Here is a 24336-nt window from a genome sequence, read left to right on the forward strand (position 1 = left end):
GCCTTTCTTCTAGACTGGTAAGTAAAGGGGTAAACAGCTGTTAATGCTAACAGGGGCAATGTAGCAATAGCAAAACTCACAAACACCTCCTTTTCTTTTATCAGTATTAAGATAATTGTCAATAGATCATGATAGGGCCAATGTTACATGCACTTCAAGTACAGTGTACCTCTTGGGGTCCATTAGACACACCATTAATAAAGTTTGGCAGGAAGTCCAGATTTTCTGCTGAGGGTGTCACAGACTTAAGCCAGTATTTGCCATACTGTAAATCATATGTGCATTAGTCTCTTATACTCTAAGCATCATTTTAAACAAAATAAGAGACAAACAAAAACCAGACTGTCAGTATATGAAGAAAAGGTAGCAAAGGAAACAGAGACAGGCTGAGAGCCTGCACTCCGCCAGCCACTAGTCAGTAATTTGAACTAAAAAGGTCAGAACAGCTGATGGCTCCATCCATCTAAAATGGCAGCTGACCTGTGAGAGTGGGTTTGGGGTCAGGGTGGATTACAGGGAGAGAGTGAGAGATACACAGCAGCTTCACAACAACGGGTGTCTACTCCTGTAGCTCCAATGCAGATCATATTGCGGGTGTAGCCATTGTTTTTGCTTAGAAACCTGAATGTGTACAGCTTCTGACACACAGGCTTGTCTTTCTTCATTTTCTGTTTACTTTTCATTAGGTCGATGACGCGTCCTAATACCTCTCCTTCATCTCGTCTCCAGTGAGAAGTCACAACAGGCTTCCTGATGGCTCAATCCATCTAATATGTCAGCTGACCCCTATGAGTGTACACCTAAAGAGGGAGGTGGGAAGAAACAACAAGAGAACACAGATGCACACCTCATGTCAAAAGATGGAGAATAAAACATGAAGAAGAATCAGTACAAGAAGAGTCAGCCAGTTGAACATGAAACAAAATCTCCTATTTCAGAGAGAGATGTGGATTTTGAGTTTTGTTTAAAGGTGTATGTCCTGCACCTCCATCATAACTAATACCCCTCTCTACCACTGGCTGTCTGCTGATGGCGCCATCCATCTAACATGACAACCAGCCTCTGAGAATTGTTTTGGGGTCATGATGGGTCAAAGCCAGAGAAAAGGAAAGACAGAAATGCAAAGGAAGAGAATGAAGAGTTAATTGTTCTGCAATCCAGCATTGATAATGATTCAACCAAGGATCAGAATTAACATGATGGGGTCATGTGAAATCTGGTTAGTGTTAAATTAATTCCCACCTTCAAAAAGAATCTTAGAGTCTACCATTTTGTAAATAGCATGGAAAAACCGTGGAGTGCTGGAGGCGTTGGTTTCATTTTTAATGCCAGTCTTAACCTCTCCATAAAACTAAAATTCTACATTCTCATGTGTTGTGCTCATTATGTCCACCTCAGGGATCATGTTGGTAGTTCTCCGAGGCCACTCCAATCAAACCATGGTCAGTCGAAGTCATGGAAAGAATTATTCATGAACAGATGAAGAGTACATATTAAGTCATATCTTAATACGAATTACACTTTTTAGAAGGCAGCACTGCGTTTTGTAGCTGAGCAACCAAATCTAGAAAAGAGGTTGATACAGGCAAGCTCCGTGGCATGTTCATGTTCACTTATAGCACATACTTTTAAATCATGGCAGTTCACTGTGTAAAATAACCATTGGCTCCTGTGGAGAAGCCATCAAATATATTCAATCCTTGATGACAGGTAGGTTTTTAAAAATGTAGGCTTTCCAATTCTAAGTCTGTAACTTGTGGAAGAATCCTGGAGACATGGTCCTCTTTTGTTGATGATTTTAAATCTGCCTGCTAACATGATCTCTCTCTTTATGCAGATGATGTTACTATAAAAGCGTTATATATAAAGATGAAACTGAGAATGCATGAAAAGTGATATTTTAGTTTCATATAGTGGCTTTTACTTACTCAAATGGAAGAGAATTAAAGAGTATTTTCAACCTTATCATAGAGACATATTTTTAGCTATATTAGCTATAATAAGCATTATTAGGAATAACTTTCATACTGTAGCTCTAATAAGCAGGGGTGAAAGTATTTTTTTACTTAGTGGAAAAATCAAACGCCCCAGTACAATAGATCAAACACACCGATCCCCTCAGCAACCGCTGTGTAGACGCAATGTGCAGTCACGTACTGCAGAGAGTGAAATGCCCGATCGTTCGCTCACACACAGCTTGTTCCAGCTGTTCTCTGTGTTGTTGAAACTGAACGAAATAACATGAAACACAACTGCTTATTCTGCTGTTGATTTTACTTGGGACATTTTGCAATGAATGGAAGGACATTAAACGTAGTGTTTCACATCTGAAAGGCTGGGCTCATAGGAGACCACCGGACTCCATCCAACATGGAGCAAAACACAGCACGGACGGTTCAGAAGCAATTCAGAACGAGTTAAAAGCAGTTTATAAACAGATAAAGAGATGTTCAAGACCGCATATTGCTAGCAGATCTATTTTCTGGCCTAAAGTGTGGCCGTGACTGGTTCTGAATTTGGGCTTTAGCAGGCAGCCGCTCTCCCCTCTTCCTGGTACTTCCCACTGCCACTGAATCTTTTAGTGGTACGCTGTACCGGACCATACTGGCTTACTTTCACCCCTGCTAATAAGTAAGTGGCATTTATCTGTTTGTGCTTTTATACTGTACCTCTTATAGAAGAATTTACAGCACATTCAGGGCTTAGATACAGAATATTGCAATATAGCTCAGATAATAAACATTTTTTTTTTTTGTCCTGTCCCAATATCATTGGCAAGCAGTATGAGTGGTCTGGATGCCTTGTGTTGTTGGGGCAGATTTACTGTGCGAAGGAGGAGTGTGGGATACTCCTCCTATCGCATATTTTAACTATATTAAGACAACCAGACCGCATCAGGAATGAGAGTGGACAGGAAAAGGAAAACAGAGAGAGTATATGGGGAAAAGGAAAATGGGAGTGGGGAGACGGGGAAAAACAACAATAACAACAACAGAAAAACAACCACAGTAACAATAACAATAACTAACAATATCCACATTTATGGTCACTCTATAGTTCTTAACCATTAGATGCTCCGTATGTGTATTTGTGTATATGTGTGTGTGTGTGTGTGTGTGTGTGTGTGTGTGTGTGTGAATCTGTGTGTGTTTGTATGAGGGGAGGGGTAGGTTTGCGTGTGTGTATGTGTGTGTGTTCATGTGTGTATGCAAGTGTGCGGCGATTTGTCATTGGATGTGGTGGGTAATTGATGTGGGGGCTGCAGTAACAGCGCCCCCCCCAGACCAAAGGCACAGGTGGCCAGAAACCAGGCCACCGAGACTCCCAGCCACCCCCAGAGCCCAAGGACCTGCAGCAGCATGCCCCCCCGGCAGCCACGTGCCCGACCCAAGGAGGAGCACGCAAGGGAGTACAGAGGCAACAGCCCCCAGCGCGAGGAGGCCCGCAGAGGGACAGGGGGCAGGAAGCCCCAGAGCCAGCCCGCGACCACCAACCCCAGCGCGAGCCGGACCGAGAGCCAAATGGCCCCGGCAACCGAAGACCTGCCCGCACCCCCGGCGGAGAGCCACACACCGGAGAGGCCCCAACCCCCCAGCTCCCGTCCACCCAGCAGGAAAGACCCCAGCCAGCCGCAGTGGCCTGGTATTCTGGCCCCAGTGAACCTGCAGGACAAATGGGGGAAGGAGGGCAGACGGAGTCCCCACCCCCCGGCCAGGAAGCCAAGCCCGGGGGGACAGAGAAGAGCAGGCCCCCCCGCCCAGCCCCAAACCCAATCCCCCAATTCCGCCGGCGGGGCCCAGGGCATCCCAGAAATGCCCGGATTACCTGCCGGAGCCTCGAACCCCCGCAGCATGGCCACAGCCCCCACCCAGCCCGCCATTTTCTTCCCCCACATGGCAGGCTCCCCGCACATACCACATGGCACCAGGGACAGATAGACAGGGGGGCCCACCAAGCCACCCTCTCCCCACCCTACGTCTGGTGTGGGTGCAAAGTGTGTATGTGTGGGTGTGCGTATGAGTGCGTGAGTGAGTTGGGTGTGTGGGTGACTATAGTGCCTTAAGATTGGGGGAACGGTCAGGGCATGGGCGCCCCACCGCTAGCAGGCAGTTGGGTCCTACCTTGCCCTTCCCTACCCCCATAACCCTAGTGTCGTATGGCTTGTGGGTCGTGTGGATGACTAAGGTGTATTAAAATTAAGGGAGCAGATGGGGCATGGGTACTCCACCGCTGGTAGACAGCAGAGTCTTTTTTATGATTTCCTGTTTTATTTTGAAAGGATTTTCCTTGAATCCAATTACCCTTCCCTCCCTTATGTATTTAACGCTGGCCTTACATCAAACAACCCAAATTCTCATGCCTTCATGCCCCCTGTCAACTCGAGCAACATCCACGCAACTACATTTTCATTTACATTTCATTTACATTTCAAAACGCATCTCTCTTCGCCTCTCATCCACACTGCTCCGCAGTTTTCAAGCCCTGAAAACAATGCTGGCCCAGTTTTAGTTTAAAAACTCTGGGGCTGCATTATAGTGTGGACGGGCAAAACAGACCTTTGAAAACGATGACGTAGTCACACCTGGTCGCTCATTGATTGGGTCTTATCAGCCTCAACTACCAGTGGTGAAAGCAACATGGATAATAAATTACAAATGTTACTGACCTTTTTGCCTTTGCCAGCAGCTGTTGTGCAGTGAAATTCTGCATGTTAACCGTAGAATTGCTTCTGCTGTTCCTCGTTCGTAGTATTTTCTGCAACTAATCAGCTGAGTACAACTGAGAGTAGACAATCAGCTTTCTGTTTACACCGACTAGCACACGCCCAGTGTATGTGAATAGTCACGTTAGTCATGTGTATGTATGTGAACACAGCTCGGACAATCATCCTACAGCAAATGACCAGGATGAGGGGAGCACCCTGTAACTCTCGTGTCTATGACAGTGAGATTGCTTGAAAAGTTGTTCGGTGTCAGGCCGGCATTAGTCCACTATTTCAGTTTTATCAGAGTGCAGATATTATAGAACAAGAGGGAGCTAAGCGTTAGGGTTATATAGTACATGGGCAGTGTTCGGAATAATATCAGATAAAGGATTGTTTTAAAGTATTGTTATTAAGTAAGGAAACTGAGTAACCACCCTGACATACCATCACTCAAAGTGTTTCACTTAAAAAAGGACTCCAAAACAGTTATGTATGAATGTACAATAGTAAGGCTGAGTTGTTTATAATTGTCTGAGAGGTTTTTTTTTAATCCAGTTTCATCTCAGGCCCTTTTCACTATTACTGGCATTTTAATTATTAAAGGCGTCAATATTAATCTAAACAATGCATCTGACCTCCTCAGTGAGCAGGTGTCAGTTATCGACCCATTTGTCTGCAGTCAATTTGTACGTGTAAAAAATCTGCTAGTACCTTTGATCTGGTCCAGGCTCACAGCAAAACCATTTCTGATGTAATGGTTTCATATCCTTCAGCTCTGTCTGACCATGTTTTCATTCATTTTTGATTTGAACTTTGATATCAACCATAAAATCTGTTTAACACCATAATCACTTTCTCACTCATGTAGTTAACAGGGCTACAGGTTTTAAATCTCTCTAAATCTCTACACCAGGGGTCAGCTTTTTCCTAACCCATTACACGTCAGGCCAGAATATAATCAAAGGCTAATGGTAACTTAAATTTACTTTATTGTGTGGCCACAGTCACACACATACATTTGACTGATTCATTGAACTAGTGTTATTTTTTTCACATCACATCATTTGTCCGCTATTTCAGAGGTCTATCAAGCAAGCGACAGAACCTCTGGAACTTCCTGTCAGAACTTTTTATAATAAAAGCTAAAAACTTGTGTGAACCATTGAATTGCAGAAAAAAAACAAAAATTCTTGCACTTTTATTTTGTAGACAAAATCGTTGAAGAGGAAGTGATTCTGTGGATAACTGAAAACAGAGATCTGCTGTAGAACCAGGTGCTGTGCCTGATGTGACACGGTCGTGTCTGTCATTCACTCTCAACATGGATAAAAGTATAATAAGCATCTTCAGGTGGGGGGAGATTCTCTATTTCGACATTAGCTACAGCTTAATGTGAGACTGTCAGTTCGATATTGTAAGGTTAAAAAAAATCAGATTATCAAAATAATACGGTGGGCCTGATATTACTGCTGGTGGGTTAGTTTTGTTAGTTTCTCATCCGAGATGCTCACCAGAAAACAACAAGGCACTCATCTCATCAGAAACTAAATTTTTAGAGCATTAAGTCACATTAAAGTTTAGATTTCATTTGCTGTTGCGTTGTCTTCTTAGGTGTTTATCAATCAGATGAAAATTGTTTTGTAAAGAGTATGTAAACCCTTTTAGAATCCAAACTGTGATGTTTAGTGCTCTAAAAATAAGCTTAAGTTATTTAAAAAGTCAATAAAAACAAGATACAGTATGTTCCTATTATCACAGGATTACGAAGGTAGGTTGATTTTTATTTCTTTTTTAACAACTGAAGATGTAATTAAAATAGCATATTAAATATTTATGATCACAAATTTAATGAGGAGTTCAGCTTGAGTTAAAATGACTCTAACACTAATGAATTTTTGTAACAAATGAGTGTAATACTTACATTTGTGATGCCATTTAAGAAACAGAATCACTGAATTTATGTGAGCATGTTAATTTTAGCCCTGTGGGTATGGGTTTTTAAACTTTTTCATTGCAAATGTCTGGGTGGCTGACACAGAGCATAGCTAATTATCATTGCCTGAGAAATATTAAATCCAGCCTTGCAGGATCATGCAACATAAGTGAAAAAAACATTAAATTACAGAAAAATAAAATATGATCAAAGGTGTAGTGAAATTGCCTTCAGCTAACCAGCATGTGTTACTTCGGCTGTGTAGCATTAAGCGAAAGTACAACCTTGTAAAGTGAGCACCCCTGGAGACACAATGACCCCAGCTCGACAGTGCCAACATTTCACAACAACACTGCATTTGCATGTAAAAATAGATGTGTGCAAACTGTAAAATGTATTTAGGAACACAAATGAAAAATATCATAAAATATGGTCCAAGTAGCCTCAATGTTTTTTTTTTGTCTTTTTTTTTCCTTCAACAAAAAGGTTAACGTTAACATTAGCCCCTGATGGTTCCATTTCTGTTTATATTAAGATAATGCACATATACACACAGAAGCACACACACACACATTAAGGGAAGTAAAGCTATTTATAGCCGTACAACACAAAAACCACTTTTGTTTATTTACACAAAACACAACTTTAAATGTAACAACCTGACAAATATACAATTATGAAGACACTAGATAATTAGATACATGAGCCCTGTCTATGACACAAAATGAAAAAAATGCCATATCTAAGTGTGGCGGCGCGAGCCCTAGGGGGAGGAGAATACACACACACACACACCTCTAGGTTTTATACATTATAAATACGGTAATCCGACAACGCCACCCTGGGAATTTCACCCAAGGAATTGTGAACCCTCAATTGATACCAGATATTTTAAAAAGGCATACAGATTCGTTCTACTCAGGAGGCCGGAGACGTGGTTCCATCCATCAATAATATTTATTAACAATTTAGTAACATAAGGATGATCATTAAAAACACAATTCACTCAGTAGCAGGGTAACTGAAAGTAACTGGAGCTTAGGGGCTTACTAGTGGTAGGGTAGGCCCAAAAAAAGGGAGATCCCAGGAGAAGTCACCCGAAAGCACACGTACATACACATCCACACAAGTGGAGTCAATACTGGGAGACTCAAAACACTGCACACAAAAAGAGGGCTCCACCACCGAAGAAGGACACCAGCCCCACCACCACCACCGCAGGTCCCCAGCTCCTAAAACAAACAAAACATGATTAGGGAATTACAACTTCCAACATAAGATATAAACCATTCAGTGGCCAAATGCTGAAACCTTGACACTGGTTATCAGCAGCTCTCAAAATGGCCTCATGCCAGTGGTGTAACCAGAGAAAAAAAAAAGGAAAGTAAACTAATAGAAAATAGACTAAAGAAAAGAAACTAATTAGTGCTAAATGATCAATTCAATTAATAAATCAGCACATATATAACGATACATAAATTAACATGAAATGAAAGGGTAATCCCACCTTACAAATCATATGTATAACAAAATAAACTACACAAGACTATTTGTGAATGAACAGCTGTGTGACTGCACTCACACAGCGTAAACCATACCTGAATAAGGCTGCTTAGATGGCAGCTGTATTACTGAAACGAATAATAAATCACAAATAATACAAACAATAAGAAAAGTAAACAACCATACGGAAAAGTAGATACAAAATTACAAATAAATCAGAACATCGCAAAATAGAATCCTGCACGATCACATTTCTTACCATTCACACTTAAAAACGGGCCCAAGTTAAAATAAACACAAAACAAACATTAAACGATTACAGGCCGAACAACAGCCAGAGGCAAAGCAGCAGCGTCCCTGTGTGTGCGCCACGGCAGCAGCCGTCGCTCCAATAAGGCTGCGCACGCCAACAGCAGCCAGTTCCTACAATGCATGCAGATCAAATTAGACCACAATAATAAATAAAATAGAAAACTAATGTTAGAGTAGGCTACATACCAATCGGGCAGCGTGAGGTCTCACCCGCAGGAAGACAAGGGAATCTGCAGGCGCTAGTCTGATACAGCAGTCATTACCTAAAGCACAACTGTTTGTAAAATGCCACCGGCAGGAAGTTTGCGGCACAATGAAACTGGGGAGGAACCTACCAGCGGTGATCAGCAGAAAGGTCACTGCTCAGAACACGGGAAGCAACAGCCAGGAGATCTATAAAGTCATAAGCAACCAATATAAGCAGCCTCGCAACAAGGCCATGCCAAATTGCAAACGGAAGCAAGGGGCACCGGAAACGAGGCGCGCGCTCTCAGCAGGAACGAAAGAGCACCCGAGAGTGACCTGCTTTTATAGTGCGTCCCCTTATGGTGATTGGCCAATAATTACCCAGTGATCTAACAGAAAGATCCTCTTAAGCCAAAAGCCGCTACAACAAATCTTTATTCTGCTACATAAGGTCATAAAATGTCACTTAAGTATAATAAAGAGTTTGCTTGGTAGTTTAAACCGTTTTATTCGTATCAAAGGGTGAGGTGTGCCTCCTCGGCCAAAGTAAACATCTATGAATGGAAAGTTAGAAAATAAACACACCATAACAAACTGTAGCAGTGTTTGGTCTACATGTAATGAATAAAACATCAATGGGCATGCTGGTGGACTGAATTAGATATACTGAATTCAATATAATTGGTCTGGTGTCATTATGTTGACATTTCATAAACACAAATTGTCATACCCCCTTTTGGAGAAACTGTCAATCTCTTGCAAGATCTCTTCAGCATCAGGCATAACTCAAAGAGCTGCATTTTTGTGGTTTTGCCATGACAGGCGCAATCAGCATATCGACTTCACTGACCACATTGTATCAGTATCAGCTGTGTCTGTATCTGAACTATCTTACAATTTTGGAGTGTTTCTTTAGCTACATTTCTTCAGTTGGAGTAAATTATTTGATGTTTGCATGTTTAGTTGCATTTACCCATTTCCATTTTTGTCTGTGGAAATTCCTCTTCAGCCTCACTGTCTTCACTTTGCCCAGAATCAGTCAAGCTTATGTAATCCAACAAAAAATTAATGATCTGAGCATCAAATAGGTTTAACATTGGCAATGTTAAAGACAATGTAGAGTAACAAACTTAACAAATAATGATTAATCAAAACTTTGATGAATATCACATTATTACAGTGAAGTTGTTATGAAGAAAACTGTAGATTAGGCATATCTGAAAACCTTAACACTGGCCTACAAAATACAATTTACAACAGCTTTCACTGTCGGGTTAAACGGCAATACTCACTTTCAATCTGTGTTTTGTCCTGAAGATTTGTAAAGAACTGTTTCTCCATAGCAAGAAGGAGATGTGATATTTTGGCCAGCTGGGTTGGAGCCTGTGGAAGCCTGTAATATCCTCTGGATGTGAATATCATGGCCCAGAAAGTCAGCAACTTGTTGCAAATTTATGTGTACTGCAGTGGCCCCTGATGGTCATTCAAGAGCTGTCATTGCAGAGCAGGGAATTTGCCTCAGAGGTACCGAGACGAAGTAGACAGCACATGTAAGTGCTTTGTCTGCTGCAGTTTGAGATCTTTATTTTAACACTATTTGTCCGTGGGTATTTTATCTATTTCCTGATACTATACATGCATAATATATTATTTAGAGCAACATTTTCTGCTGCTTACTAGGTCTAAAGTGACTTAACTTCTAGCTAGTAAAGGTGTAATCTGTTAGCAAGCTCAAGAAAAGTCAAGCTTTGTCGTTATTTCACACTGTTAGCTAACTGTCTAGCTTTGAAAGAAGGTCTGCTTTTTCAGGATAGTATATTTGTGGAGACCTGAGGAGTTCAGGGTTTTGTGCACCACACCAATTTGCATACATCCTCAGACAGTCCGGTCCTCTGGATGGAGTCACACAGTTGGGACTTTCAGCCAGCAATGAGTTTCCTTCTGGGGCTTCACGCTCTTTTCATCTGCTGAGTTGTGTTACGGCATCAACCATTTCTGGTCATAGCAGCACAGCAACCTCTTTACCCCTGATTTCCTCCATCTAGGAAGCCTTTTAGTTGCATCTTTGCAACCTCTCCTCCTGTCTTTGGTGAAATTATATTTGTCAAAGTTGCTTTGCAAAGTTCTCCATGGACTTATGCTGATGGCATCTTTTTCAGGTTGTCAGATGCAAACATACAATCGTTTCAAGATGCTTGTGGAGGCATCGCTTATCCTCTGTGAGGGGAGCACTGATGGCTTTTTCAGGTGCCCCTCATTCAATGTGGTCAAAGCTGTGTATGAAACAAGTTCAGATTTGAAAGTTTGGGTTGCCTTTATTAGCTCACTGTCTTCTGCCATTACAGATCTGCAGTGTATGATGTCATATCCTTTTTGCAATGACTGGCCCAACTTAAGAGCAAGGCTTGGAGTTTAGTAGAAGAGCTTTTCTTTATCAAATCCTCACATGTTCATGACAGCTTGGATATGGATACAGCTTGGTATGTATTGAAAATTCTCTACGGAGTGTCACCATAAGTTTCCAACTTTGCATAAGCTTGAGAAATACTCTTATTTTGTGGAATCCATGTTAATTGAAAAATGTCGGGCCAGCAGAAGCAGAAACATCACTGTCTTTCATCACAGTTAATAGCTTCCAAACTTCCTGGGATATCTGTTGATGTGATGATGATTCCAACATCATGGCCAAATGGAAGACTCTAGTTCCTGATTTGCCTTTTGCTGGTTTTGAAAGACATTTTTGAATGTGCTGCCAATGATCTCTGCAGAGAAATGCAGCCAGTACAATACACAATACATCCAATGCACATACCCTTTTGGACCATAGTTTAATAGCAGTGTTTTGGCAGTAACATCCAAATTGTTCTTCACTTGGAATTTTAAATGACACTCAAAACTGACTGGTTTTCCACAAATGTAGCACGAACAGTTGTTATGTACTGAAGAGGATGTGTTTGAAGACTGTGTGCGTGGATCTTCTCCAGCTCCTGTGCTATCCAGATGTGTTCAGCATTGCTAATCCAAACTCTATCGTGAACTCCCTACAAGACTTTTCAAACTGTGATATGCTGACTGCATTTTTAGGCAATGGCTCTTCACCACTGAGGCTTCTGTGGTTGTGTCTGTTTTTTTTTTTTTTTTGAATTTCTGAAGAGTCACATTAATATTTTGTACTTGTGGGCTCATACTTTGAAGCCTCTGATGTGCTTTCTCCTGAACTGTCTGAATGACTAAGTTTTGCTTTTACCACTTGCCTTTGTTTTTCCCCTATTTCTTTTGTTTTTTTATCCTATTGCTTTTGCTATTACTTTAAGGGCCAAGTTGTCAATCATCTGCCTTTGGGCAAGCTGTCCTTTATTTTGTTGTATAGAGTCCTTATCTAACAGGAACCCATCACTTGAAATTTGATTTGCTCTTTAGAATACTGATAAAAGAAAAAAAACAAAACAAATAAATGAAATAAATAATAAAATGTAAATTAAGGGTATTTCGACAAATACAGACTACTTGCCAATGGTATGGGTAGAAGGAAACATTGACTTTGGAGTTGGTGTGTGTGCTTCACTCTACATATATTTACATGCATTTAAAGGATATAAACTATGCATTTCAGAGAATATTAAAATGTTAAATATTAAAAATATCAGAAATACTGTATAAATATATGAAGTAACCACAGGTTCCACTCTCACAGGCAGTAAAAAACAGCAGCAGGCAGTTGTTGCCTTCTGTAAAATATAACACATTTGTAGAAAACTGATTTTATTTATTTAGTTTGTTTTTACACAGTCTGTCTTAAAACTGATGTAGAGTTTCTATTGGATTCTGTTGAACCAAAATCTTTTAAAGAAGTCAGACATTGCCACCTTTACTGAAATAGAAAAAATAAAGAATCATTTATATCCCAGAACAAAAAACCTCACACCACCAGTCCACCTAAATCAGAAAAAGGGTACACAACAGCTGGCACATTCATCCAAGCTTGATACCACTGATGAAAACTAAGTAATATTCACAGTTCTGGTTGTGAGATTTACATTATGAATATACAATGACATTTAATTAGATCAGGTAAGGAAACATGTAACATTTAGTGTCAAAATCAGTTTTTTTGTGGGTGATTAAACTCCTGAACAGACCTGCAGTAGAGGTGTCCTAGTATGTGACTAATGTGTTTTCAGTGGTCATGGTATTATATGTGATAAGCCATGCTCAACACGGGTGTGGTCCCCATAGGATAAATAAGGCAGTTGATCAAATAAACTGCTAATTGAATCAGGTCCGTATTCACATACTGCAACAAATGTGCTGAAGGCATAAAAACAATCTGTAATTGTCTAATGAGGAAGGGTCCTTTCTATCTATTCTAATTCTGCCATGTACATCAGCCATCCTTGGGCAATATGACAGAATGTGTGGTGTAAGTGAGTGTTGACATCCACATATGCCTGGGAGCCACACAGGGAGATGATATGGGAGGGAACGAAGGAAGGAGAGGAGGAGATAAGGGGAAAGCAGCAATAAAGCTTTTGCTTAGAGGGGGGATCAAGGAGGGAAGTGCAATGGAGGGAGGAAGGAAAATAAAAAGTAGATGTAAAATTCCTCCTTGGACTGGTTAGAGGTAGCGAGGGAGGAAGATTGATGGAGAAAGGAACAAAAAGAGGGAGGAAAGAAAAGCAACACAGTCCAATAAATATATGTGAGAGGACCATAAACCTTGTAACATATCAATGAAGGAAATTACTTCTTGAAGTATACAATAATTTCAAGTCCACAGCTCATCTTCGGCAGTTGTGCCAGTGGTATTTCAGGTAAACAACTGGTAAGGGTTTAAATTTCAGCAATCAAAAATGTAGTTAACAGTCAAACATTTAGTAAAATGTAATTCTCATTGTCTTAGAGTCAGATCTGAAGAAAGATATCATTTGAGTTAGATGTGTTTATCCTCACATAGCACAAAGCCAGGAACCTGCAAAACGGCTAGCCTAGTAAAATAAGTAAATACAAATTCCAGCGCTTCCAGTGTCTTGATGTGCTCATACTCTGGGCCTATCTCATTACTAGCATGGTATTTGCTAATACATCCAAGAGTTACTGAATTGTTCAACCCTAACTATAAGGGAAGGACTTCTGAGAATCTGCACATAGCCAAACTGTCCTCCACTCAATTCTTTAGTTGTGGTAAAATGTACCTTTTTCATTTTGTGCAAAGGAGACATTGCACTGATTTGTACAGTCAAGAAAAAAAAAAACAGAAGGTACAATTGGGAGGAAAAAAAAAACAAGTGGAAGCAGGATGGTTACTTGATGTCCCAGGAGAGCGCGGTGGCTGCGAGGACATGACAGTCGTCTTGGAGGAACGTTTTCAGTCCGTATGTTGCCTGTCAGGCAATAAAGCTTCACCCTGTTGCACACACACCCAGGAGAACAGACATTTATGACAGAGCTTCTCTCAACATGGAGAGCACACACACACACACACACACACACACAAATTAACGGACTCACACACCCTCATTCATGCATGGAAAAACCATACACACACACACACACACAGGAGAGGAGGGATTTACAACTGAAATGTTGTTAACACGGGGCCTCTTGTGGAATACACACACACGGCTGATTTTAACTCCAGAGCGCTGCTGTACAACCCTGAAGCCATTTCAAATGCTCCTTTTGTGCAGCAGCCTGAGTCTCCACTCAGCTGTTACACGCTGTTGAGTAACAAATTTCACTCTTTCTGTAAGGAGGGATTTTATTATTACATTAGTATAAAGTCGTGTAGTTTTGTAGAACTGTGATTTATCCAGAGAATCCAGGATTCGAGACGCAGCGGCCTGTCAGTCATGACAGCGTCACACACCTTAGAGATATCCTTAATTGGAACATATGTCTCCTAATACTGAGCCAGAATCTGTCTTTCTGTTTTTGTTCTTCAGCCAACTGCAAAAATAAATGTTTTCCATATATGAAGCTTCACTGATATCATAAAATATCATACATGTCTGTATTAATATAGAATATAATAGTAACAGATTAATAAAAGATTACGCCTAGCCTACATCAAATCTGTTGCCTGTGTGTCACTGCGGTAGGATTCCAGCACATTTAAAAATATGCAAATTAAAGTAGAGGATTGTGGGATTAAAAAAATAATCAACATAACTTTAAACATTAATTACTTTCGCTGGAATTGTGGAAAAACGTAAATAGCAGGCCTGGCAGATGGGAGAACATGCATATTATGATTGACACTCATTTTGTGTGTGAAAGCAGGAAATGCACAGGTGTAAATCATGATATTAATTATTATTTATGCTCCGTTCCATGAAGTTCCCCACTACACCATGTCAGTGAGGGAGAGATGCACAATGCCAGAACCCTGGGACTCGCTCACCTAAATGGAATGGAGCTATCATTAAACTTATAAATTTCACCTGTGATACTCCTGCTTCACCGAGTCAAAACGCCTGCTGTGGAAAGGGCCTGTCAATTGCGAACTGATTTCATAAATTCAAAGTGTTAATTTTGCTTTCACTGGATAATGTGCCTCACTTTGACAGAGAAATTCATCTTTTGTTTTTAATTGAAATAATGAGAGACAGCTGAATTTTAAACAGCATGAGTCACAATTTTAATAATAATAATAATAATAACATATTTGGCTCTTGGTTGATATGCTCTCTGCATGTCGTAGCCTCCCATTAATGCTCACCCACAGGCAATTTTCTTTAAAACTGATACACAAATGACAGCTGAAAAAGTAGACAGTGGGTTATGTGTTGTTGTTGATGTTGTTGCTCAAATACACACTAACAGAACAGCGTGTCCAGTTCGTGAGTAACTGAGAGACTGCTAGGTGTCTGTATTATCTAGCAGGTAGTTTCATCCTATTAGCATATCCTGTCATTACCATAAACTGGTAAATGAAGGTTTTTATTTGCTTTCATAATTGAGATTGAGGCCACTATGTGTGTTAAATATGAAGCTAGAGCTAGCAGGTGGTTAGCTTAGCTTAGCATAAAGAGAGAGAGATGCTAGCCAGCTAGCCTGGTCCCAGAGGAAAGGGAAATACAAAAATAAGATCTCTCATTTGTCTCGTGTATTTCTCCTCGACACAACTGAACTCAATGTAAGAGCTATACAAGATTTTTAGCTTTTTTTTGTATTTCTTTATCTCAACTCCTAAGATCTTAAGAAGTCTGTTTTTCTCTCACTGCTCTGATCTTTACTTGTCTGATATAATCAGCTCTTAAGACAACAATAAGATCTTAAAGAGAACTTGATTGGCTCATAAATGTGCCTACACAACACCTGAAATTGTGATTGTGATCAGATGTCTCCTGCATTTCTTGTGTTTCTCCTGTTATCCTCAAATTGGACAGGATTGGTTTCCCAGATCCTGATCTCTTCTTCAGCTCCTTATTTCTCCTAAGGAGGGGTTTAGGAGAAACAGGTCAGAATTTAGTGATCTCCAAATAAGATCATATTTATTTCCATGAGACAAAGAAAAGACATCATCTCCCTCTGGGGTGCTACCTGGCTGCATTTTGCTAAGCTGTAGTTACAACATGCAGCTTCCCGTAAAACCACAACTTGTTCATTTTTAAATTTCTATTTATTTAACAAACAGTGTAAAAGATGACTGAGCCTTAGAAGTGCTGTAAGGTGTATTTTCTAATTTTGGATAGAGACAGACTAGCTAACACAAAGCTCCAACAACAAACAGTCTATATACTGGGCAAAATGCTTCTCTGCATGCCCTCCCTGAGTGGCATCACTCTCCTCATCTAACTAAGCAAGAAAGTGAAAAGGCAAATTTACCAAAATGTTGAACTAAATCAGCATCCCCGGGAGTCAGGATTAATTCTTCCTTTAATTTGGTTTAAAGTTTAGTTAGAAGTTGATTTTTGTCAAAGTAGTTTTTGCCCAGGGAGGAGCTCAACAACAAGAAACTTTTTTTTTTCTTTTTTTTTTTTCATTTGATTCTAGTCGTTTAGATACAAGTTTGTGATTATGCCTGGTACAGACACAGCTTGTTAACCACAAATTCAGGCCATGAGTTAAATTTATAGAAAATAATCTCAATTTAAACAGCAATATATGTTGAATGGATGTTGAAAAAATACAATTAGGTATCTTGCTCCAATGGTTCACCCTTAGAATGTTCATGTTGCAACTGCAAATCATTAAACACACTTTTAGCTATTTTCCTGCATTAATTGGAAGTGTCCATGGTGATAAAATTGTAAAGTGAATTTCTTTGCCCTCCCCCTCCTCCCCCAAGGTGCCTGAATCCTGTTAAAACAAATCTAAAACGGCACTACAGGAGCATCAATGAGCTGTCAGAGCTTACTTTGTATCCCTCAGCTGTGAATCATGTAACCCTGCTACAGGCTTTAGGTTTGCTGCAATAAAATTAAACGGTTGTGCTAATTAGACTACTTATACTAATAATGTGTAATATTACATGAACAGGGCCATAAATTTTATTACAATAGCCTTCACTAAAGAACTGAGCCTTCAGACATAAATCCTGTTAAACATGAAATATCTTTTAAAATCGCCTGGGAACCTTCAGCCTCCTTTCATTAAGTGCTGAGGAACACTGCTGTCATACACAGTTAATTGTCAAACCAAGCTAGCAGCCATTAAGGTTTAAAATCAAAAAAATCTGAATTTAAAATACAGAGAAAAGGTAGAAAGCGTGGTCAAGAAACCAAAATATGAAACTAATCAAGCCCTGAATCCTGCACTCTCACTATACAAGCTGTAGAGAGCAAACTCACATACTCTCTGACTCACATACTCTCTGACACACACACGCAGAGCAGGGCCCTAATATGGGGATTATTAATTGACAAAATGAGTTTGACGCTGGTTTGATAGATGTGTAGAACAGAGCAGAAGGCAGACCTAATCACTCGGGCCCTAAATGGATTCATTATGACGAACAGCGTGACATGCTGCTGCCGCCACTGCTGCAATGCAGAGAGAAAGGCGGAGGGTGAAGGAGGGAGCTGGAAGCCCTAATATAGCACAATGACAGCAATAAAATCAGCTTTTGCTTTACGACAGGACATTACACCAAGCTGAGAGTGGCGCACAGTGAGGGAGAGGCAGTAAGTACTGGTTTTATATGGTCCCTTGGGCATTTCCTGGTGATGGCATGTAAATGGAACTAATTACCAGTTTATCTGAATGTGATTTCAGCTCTCTGGTACATTATCTGGTACAGTGCATGTAGCCCTGAACAAATGGCACGTAGTGGCTACACGTATTTTTGTGCAATCTGCAGCAGCATTTGGACACACTTCAGATGGGAGATTCGAATCATCAACACAGGATAAAATCAGCTGATTATATCAGCGCAATTTAACACTTTAGCAGTCTGTTCCTGCATTTACATTAAATTAACTTTGATGAATGGCTCCCAGCTTCAGACACTTGCTTCTAATTTTCCTGATATAAGAAAAAACAAGAGCAGCGTAGGGGAAGCTACTCTGAAAGCATAGCTTAGCAAGTGACCAATTACTTCATACTGGAAGATGTTGAATTACAGCAAAGCTACCCCAGGGAGAAAATACATTTAGTTAAGTAAAGCTATTTATAAAAAACAGTGAAAAAAAAATGATGACATTGAAATTCAAAATTTAGTTTGTTGCAAAAAAGTGCCAACTTCTTCACAGGTCATAACATAAACCAAAGAAATAAAATACTCCACTGTTCATGGGAAGGTGCAGGAATGTCATCTTTGGTTGTGTAAACAGTAAAGTATGGTCATGGTGGTTCTTTCACAGGCTGAGATTCAGGAGGTTTATCCATGATGAAGCTGTCGTTGTGTGAGCAACTCAGCAACACCCGTCTTAGGCTTTTACACATGCACCACACCAGTGGGTCTCAACCTTTTTCAGCTCAAGCTCACCGAAGCTGACACAAATTACACCACGGACCCCCATCTGAAAGTTTTGCCTTTAGATGTTTTATTACAAAAAGTGTTTGAAGATTTTTTTTGAGAACCACTGCACAACACAAAGGTTATGTATGTGGTGGAGACTCCGCTGCCTGGGCAGGTCTTCACAGCAGTCAGTGTAATTAACAACACAAAAATGGCAAAAAAGTAATATAACTACTTGAATCACTATGCACATATGAATGTAGCTGAACCATGAGCAAACTGCTGCGAAATGTAGTTAAACGACTAGTTTGATTACATGTATTCCACTAACACTGAACAAGATGTGTGTTTTCTGTTACAAGTTCTTAAAACAGCATTGATATTTCACCTTGCCTTTGAAACTGCCATCTTTGTAATCTGGGTAAAGGAATAAAGGAAATAAACATTGAAGGAATACGTCAACATTTTGGGAAATATGCTTATTTTGCATCTTGCTAAGTGTTAGAAGAGCAGATCAACACCATCCTCCTGTCTGTGGACTGAATATGAAGCTGAAGTTAAGAGACAATTAGTCTTGTCTCACATAAAAGCATGAAACACATAATAATAACAAGCCTGGTTCTGTCCTAAGGTGAAAAAAAAATCTGTCTACTGACACCACTGAAACTCACTAGCATGGAAATGTTAAAACAACAAATCTTATCTGGTTGTTGTCAGCGTATGGTTGCCATGCAACAAGTGAAGACACTAGGAAGTCATTGTCCCGACCAATAGAAATTTTGTTTTTTTAAACTGTAGCATCAGTTTATTAGATATTCAATTAAAGTAAGAGTTGGGTGCAAGACAGGAAAATAACCAAGATCCCAGTTCTGTCACTAGATTAAAAAAAAAACATATATAAGTATTTATAGTGATAATCTGGATGTCATATTACACTTGCTTTACAATTATATCACAGAATAGCAAGAAAACACAATTCATCATCCATCCATTCATTCATTTTCTGCCACTTATTTGAGGTCGGGCCACCAATGCAGCAGGTCAAACAGAGTAGTCCAGGCGTCCCTCTCCCCAGCACAGTTTCCCTGCTCCTCCAGGGGGTTCCTCTGATGTTTCCAGGCCAGATGAGATACATAATCACTCCAGCGTGTTCTGGGTCAACCCCGAGGCCTCCTACCAGTTGGATGTGCATGGAAGATCTCCAATGGAAGGGGCCCGAACTACAATCAATTCTTCATTAACTCATCAAATAATTTGGGGTGGTGGGGGTGACCACATTAAGGCTGAGAGGGTTGAGAGTAGAGAGGGGAGAGAATGGGAAATCAGGGGAGTTATAGGCAGGGGTCTTAGGTTAGACAGGGTAGATGTCCAGAAACTGGATTTGGACGTTTGCCACTTTTGTTCCTCTACGGTCTTCTCCTCTGTTTGGTTTTTCCTTCCCCTAGCTCACAGGTGTGTTTCATTTATTTCCCCATCTTAATTCCCTTCCCCATTTTTAAGACCTATTCTGCTCTTTTCCTTTCCTCCTCTCTGCTGTGGATAACATTTGCTGTGGACAGTCAGCAGGGGAAAGCTAGCCTGCTTCAGTCCAGAGGTTTGTGACAAAATGGCTAACTCTTAGCAAGAAAGCAAATAAGCATGTTTCCCAAAATGCTGAAACATACCTTTAAGTTTAGGTGACTAAAACGCATAAGTTCAGACTATCGCACAGATTGCACAACTATTCTCTATGACTTCATCCACCTCACCACCCATTTTCAGCCATATAGCTTCATGTGGGTGGTAGGTAAAAGATTCGCCTCATGGTGAAGGTTTGAAAGCTGTTATTGCTCAAGGAGGCCAACACTAACACTTAGAGGAAGACTGTCCTGTCTACCACTGCAGCTTGAAAAAAAACCATTGTGAATCCAGGTAACCTGCAAAGTCATCTTCACAACCAACAACTGGAACTTGTTTTGCGATACAGGCCACTGGTCCCACCTGAGTTGGATTGGGCACTGTGGTGAAACCTGGTCACATCCACTGAAACATCAGGAAAGGTATTGACACAGGAGGAATCAGGCTACATCCACACTAATACAATTTCATTTCAAAACAACATTTTAAAACAAAAATGATCTCTGTCTAGACCAGTGTTTTAGCTCCATATTAAAAATAATCTTCATCCATGCTAACACACCTGAGAACACATATCACATGACCATCCACGTACACTGGGCATCCGTGTGTTGGTGTAAGCAGGGGAGCGGTCTACTCTGCAGTTGATTAGTTGCAGGAAATACTACAAAGGAGGAACAGCAGAGGCAGTTGTAGTATCAAAAGATGCATTATTTGGATAGCTGTGGTAGCCTGGTAGCTGTGACTGACAAGACCCTATCAGGAAGTGAACATTGGTGTCTGCATCATTGCTTCAGTCTCAGTTTCTGCCCGTCCAGACTGAAACGCAACCCAGGAATTTTCCGAAACGCAGCCACATCATTTCCAGAAGTCTCAGTTTTCAGGGCTCAAAAACTCAGCACATTTTAAAACTGAAATGTATTAGTGTAGCTGTAGCCACAGCCCCATATGAACACAAATACATGTACCGTATTTTCCGGACTATAAGGCGCACTTAAAAGCCTTTAATTTTCTCAAAAAACAACAGTGCGCCTTATAATCCGGAGCGCTTTATATATGGATTAATTCTGGTTGCGCTGACTGACCTCGAAGCGATTTTGTGTGGTACACGGCGCTCTGTCAAAATGTTTTAGTACGACTTTGGTAAACTACAAAGCCGCACCGCTTGCAGCATCACGGCTACCGTAGTCAGGAGCGTCGCGGAGTAATACATGCTGTGCTTCACCATAATATTACAGTGTGTGTGTATAAGGATCTATAAGGAGTTATTGTGAATACGCTAATGTTTGATTTAGCGGTATCAGACTGTGTTTTTTTTACGTGTTACAACTGAACAAGGTTGGGAGTTATTGTGAACGCGTTTAATAAAGTTTGACTTATCTGACTGTTTTGTTTTGCTTAATGCGCCTTATAGTCCGGTGCGCTTTATATATGAAAAAAGTTCGAAAATAGACCATTCATTGACAGTGCGCCTTATAATCCAGTGCGCCCTATAGTGCAGAAAATATGGTATAACAAAAAACAAAAAAAAAACAACCATCATTACCAGCTTTATATTAGTATGAGCGCAGTTTAAACGTATAGTATACACACATTTGGTACACATTCCTTCAGGTCTCAGACTCTACAACAGATGGATATTAACAGATAAAATAATATTAAGACTTAACAAAACCAATTTATGTTTATATTCTAATTTGTAACCTCAAACATAATGCTGTCCAAATTATAATATATCATTTGGATAGCTTCTATAATTATAATGAGTAAATGTCTGAATGACCATAACTCGTAAATTGCACAATCACAGTGAACTTGTCAGAACAATGTTCACTGATAAAAATGTCATGAGACACAAATGGGACAGGATACACTAATTCAAATACCATTTACACCACAACCAAAGTGCTTCTGTTGCCTAAACCTATCCACAACCAGGACTTTGGGTGTGAACTTCGATTTTCGTTGTTGGGGTCATGCACATTGTACATCCACCCTCCACCCTGACCACATCCAGATGCCATGTGTGCAGTAGATCCATGTAGCCCTCACTCACAGCGTGTCTGAATCCAAAAGTATTTAGAAATTAGTTTTATAGTATTACCCTAGAAGCACTGTAATAGTTTTATATTAATTGAGCTGCGCCAATCTTCTTCTTAAGTATGACAAAAAGGAAGTCCTGGAAAATGAAGCCTGTCTCAGAGAATCTGCATGGACAAGCGTTTGTGGGAGATGATAAGCACAGCTGAGATACAACATTGCTGGCATGCTGCCTTGATCTGATACATCACGAGGACGTGATCTATGGGTGTTTTCAGTGCTTGGTCTGCCCTGACCAAATGAGCTGTGTGTAGAGAAATCTGGCTCATCCAGATTTCATTAATACAAATGGGATATCAGTCGAGATAAATATAATAATTTTTTTTTTTTTTTTTCAGAATTTGGTGGATTTGTTGTTGTAATTAATGACTGGAAACCTAATTAAGATTCAAATATTTACCACAGCATTTTGTGTATCAAGTCCTTTTTTTTGCACTGTGTTTTACAACACACACACAAAAATATAACTGAAAACACAGACAAACTCTAATTTGGTAAAGCCTGGGGGTAGTAACTTTGGTGTAAAAAGAAACCCTTTTTACACCAAAGCTGTTTTTTCAAATGGGTAAACCTGCTAATAGGCTATTGACTCCTTTTGCACTGCCAGCTGAGTTAGCCAGAGAGCACACAGACACACATCTGCAGGGAGCAATGCGCTGTATGCAAAGCTCACGGAGCACACACACAGACTCAGAGGAGAAAGAGTGACCTGTTAGCCGCCGTGCAGACTGGTAAAACGGATCCATCACGTCTCATCCCCGGGTTGGTGCTGCTGTCAGTGCTGGAGCCCCACGGGAGACGCTTCCATCGGTGACTGTGCGTTTTTAAAATACATTTCAGGGCTGCACACTCTCGCAGGCTAGAGCGCAGTGTAGCTGTGGTGTTTGTTGTTTAACAGACTTTTACTGGGCATGTGACAGGTCTGTTTACAGTGTCCGTGCTCTGAAAGACGTCACAGCATGGAAAAGGGGCCAAAATGAGCGTGTTCAGTCAGATGTTGTGTTTACTGATCAGAGCTGGAGCTGATAAATACCCTCGACTGCTGAAGAGTCATTTGACCAATTGTGCCCTTTTCCGTTGCCGACAAAATGTTAGTGGGTCCTGTTTTTTGAATGGTGGAAAAGGGGCTTGAGCGTCACAGCTCTGGATCTGGCTGAGGTGGTTTTCAAAGACAGGCTGTGTCAATGTAAAAAGAATGCAACAGAGACTTTAGCATGCAGTTAGAGGAAGGAAACAAGGAACAGAGGGGGAGTGAGGGAGAGGCAGTGGGTAGTGGGTACATCACAGCATTATTTTATCAGTGTGCAAGGAGAGAGCCTGTTTTTGGAGCAGCAGCTCTGGGACTAGCTTCTTACACTGAGACATCTGCTCAACAGTGTGTGTGTGTGTGTATGTGCATGTGCATATAAAACTTGTAAACTCCACATTCGAGGCGCTATCTGTCAACAATGACAGGACAGGTTTGAGAACAGTTGACCTGAGTTTGACACTCTCCTACACTGTTTCACTTGTTAGAGAAGACAGATCACATTTGTAGCGAGCTGAGTGCGTCAGTCAGTGTTTGAATTTACAAAGCTTTTTTTTTTATTTTTTTTATTTTTTCAGCACAGAAGACAATGTGGCTCATCCCAAACTGGGATGAGCGTGTTTTATTCAGATGGACAGAGAAAGGTTATCTAGAGGATTATGGGTAAGAACAAGTTAGAGAGAGTGACATTCTCAGCAAAAAGTTCCTCCAAGCCGCAACCTTTGTTTAGGAGACAAGAAATATGTCAGTGTTTAAAAGATTAAACACACAGTAGGTAGCTTTTGCCACAAGGGGTCTCTCACTCAAAATAATAACAAAGGATGGTGTTAGGTGACGTCATGAAGGGAAGCAGCATGGGATCATGGGAGTTGTTGTCTGCTTCTCCTGGTTTGGATTCCTTCAGTGTCAGTGGTTCAGGAGGTTTTTTACCAGGAGCTGATTTATCCGCAGTGTCCTCCTCCTCCAAAATTACAGAGCCGGTGATTATAACCAGTGAAAACACTGAATAAAGTAGTTTCATATTAAAAATCAGCAGTGAACACAGGACTTAT

The 24336-nt window shown here is 40.5% G+C and overlaps 1 long non-coding RNA gene across 1 annotated transcript; it reads right to left on the bottom strand.

The window, feature by feature from the left end:
* Window positions 1–23205, bottom strand: LOC139605994 (uncharacterized). The gene is made up of 3 exons (XR_011684522.1): window positions 22967–23205; window positions 4667–14043; window positions 1–800 (listed from the first exon to the last, which is right to left on the bottom strand). It is a non-coding gene; the product is annotated as an uncharacterized lncRNA (long non-coding RNA).
* Window positions 23206–24336: the final 1131 nt, after the last annotated feature.

The sequence above is a fragment of the Trachinotus anak genome, unplaced genomic scaffold (genome assembly GCF_046630095.1).
Source record: "Trachinotus anak isolate AG129_WGS33_773 ecotype Australia unplaced genomic scaffold, CSIRO_AGI_Tana_v1 ptg000021l, whole genome shotgun sequence".
NCBI lineage: Eukaryota > Metazoa > Chordata > Actinopteri > Carangiformes > Carangidae > Trachinotus > Trachinotus anak.